Here is a 1996-nt window from a genome sequence, read left to right as displayed (position 1 = left end):
GAGGAATGACAAAACAAAATATCTGTACGGGAGTCAGTGCGGTGGACTTGTCCCTGGAAGAATCCGGCTCAGATCCTCTGACGTGTTTGGATGGAAAGAGAATGAAGAGAATGTTCTCCTGCTTCAGGATTACTGAGAAGGTGTCACTCAACAAGGACCGTCTGTGCAAACTCCCTGAACTCTTCTCAAAAACACATGGACTCCAAAAATGCTCACACTTCAAATCCTCATCAGGAGGACTCCTAAGTGGACTTCAGTTTGTTCGTTCAATGCAGGCGTGTCCAAACTACGGCCCGGGGGCCAAACGCGGCCCAAGGTCCACTTAATTATGGCCCCAAGCTTCCATCTTAAATTGTGTTATTAATATCACAGATATTAATCTCATTCTGAATCATCTGAACATTTGTAGTTTCTTTCAAACACACAAACTAAACTAAAGTCAATCCAGAAACATCTCAAAAGCTTCACATGGACTACTGGTCTAAAGACAAAGCTCTGGGAATTCAGCAAGACGGCAATAAAGAAGAAACACAAGAACTCTTAAAGCTGACAGGGTTTCATATTAATGTTTTTATCATGATGTCAAAATGTTCTTGATGAACACTGAAAGTTCAGAAGACACAAAAGAGGAAACAAGACAAGATCCAAATTATGAAATTGTGCAGAAAAGGCAAAATTTGGTGAATAAAAAATGTTCAGAACTCAGGAAAATTATTATTTTGTTATTAAATGTTGTCTGCTGGTCAGAAAAATCTTAAAAACAACATGAAAAAGAAGAAATCCAGATCGTGATCCTGCCATAGAAAATAATGAGACAATATTTTTCCCACATTTCCAAACATTTTCCTCCAGAAGAAGATAAAGTCTGCTAATGTTTACATGGCTTGTCTAGAACTGAGGACTACCTAGTTACTGATTTATAGAGGAAAAAAAAGTAAAATAGTTGTTATTAAATATTTCATATATAACTTTTAGGATTCCTGAGTCTCAGTAGGAGCCACTGGCCCTGAGTTATTCTGACAACATCAAATGTGGCCCTCTTTAAAGAAGTTTGGACCCCCCTGGTTTAATGAATGCACTTTGTGTTTTAGCTGCATGATATTCGAGAGAGCGATGAGCTGCAAAGAATGACGGTCTGTAAACTTCAAACCCAAAATCCACAGGATGCGTCACGTTGCGTATCGGCTGTGCCGCACACACGTCACAGCCGATACGTTCCCATTCTAGTCGATGCTCTATGGTCCACAGGGCGCGCTGCGGTGCGTCTCAGCCTTGTTTCAGGAGCGTGTCCCACTCAGCTAAAGAAACGCATCCAGTCTATTTCTGACAGAGCCCGCGCCCAGCACGCGTTAATCTGCACAGAAAAGAACGACCTGGACAGGAAGTCAGGCACGAGGATCGCATGCAACATCCACCAATTTCAAAATAAAACACCATATACAGACTCCCGACTGTTTAAAGATTGTTTAAATCAGAAATACTCATCGATTCTGGATGTAAGATACAAACAGCCACAGATCAGTGATCCAGGTGGACTACAACAGGACTTTAAGATGACCACTCTATCAGAAGTCTTTGATTCTGCTCTGGTTCTTGATTGATTGTCAGCAAAGTGATAAAAGCCTGAGTCTAACAGTTAGTCCCGTTCAGCCTCAGCACTCGGACCCTTTTTACAGCACAGTGCTCCCTCCGTTCTTCCTGTGGTAATCTGGGGAAGTATAAAGAGCTGTTGATGTAATGCCATGTTTCCAGCAGCTCCAACAGACTCTGACCATGCTTGCATAACAGTACTTTTCTATGGCTTTCACTTTCTCAATGACTTCTGAGCCGATGAATACTGAAAGCTGACGGCCGGGTTCATGACTCACGAGCAGGTGACCAGACTGAGTTTCCATAAAGTTCTAATGGAGGATGTTTTAACTGTAAATAAACTCAGAGACTCTGAATATCAGAAGAGGTAAGGATCTCAAATCTGAAACATGTCATGAGAAAGTAG

The sequence above is a fragment of the Notolabrus celidotus genome, chromosome 10 (assembly GCF_009762535.1).
Source record: "Notolabrus celidotus isolate fNotCel1 chromosome 10, fNotCel1.pri, whole genome shotgun sequence".
In the NCBI taxonomy this organism is placed as follows: Eukaryota; Metazoa; Chordata; class Actinopteri; order Labriformes; family Labridae; genus Notolabrus; species Notolabrus celidotus.
This window is presented reverse-complemented; position numbering follows the sequence as displayed.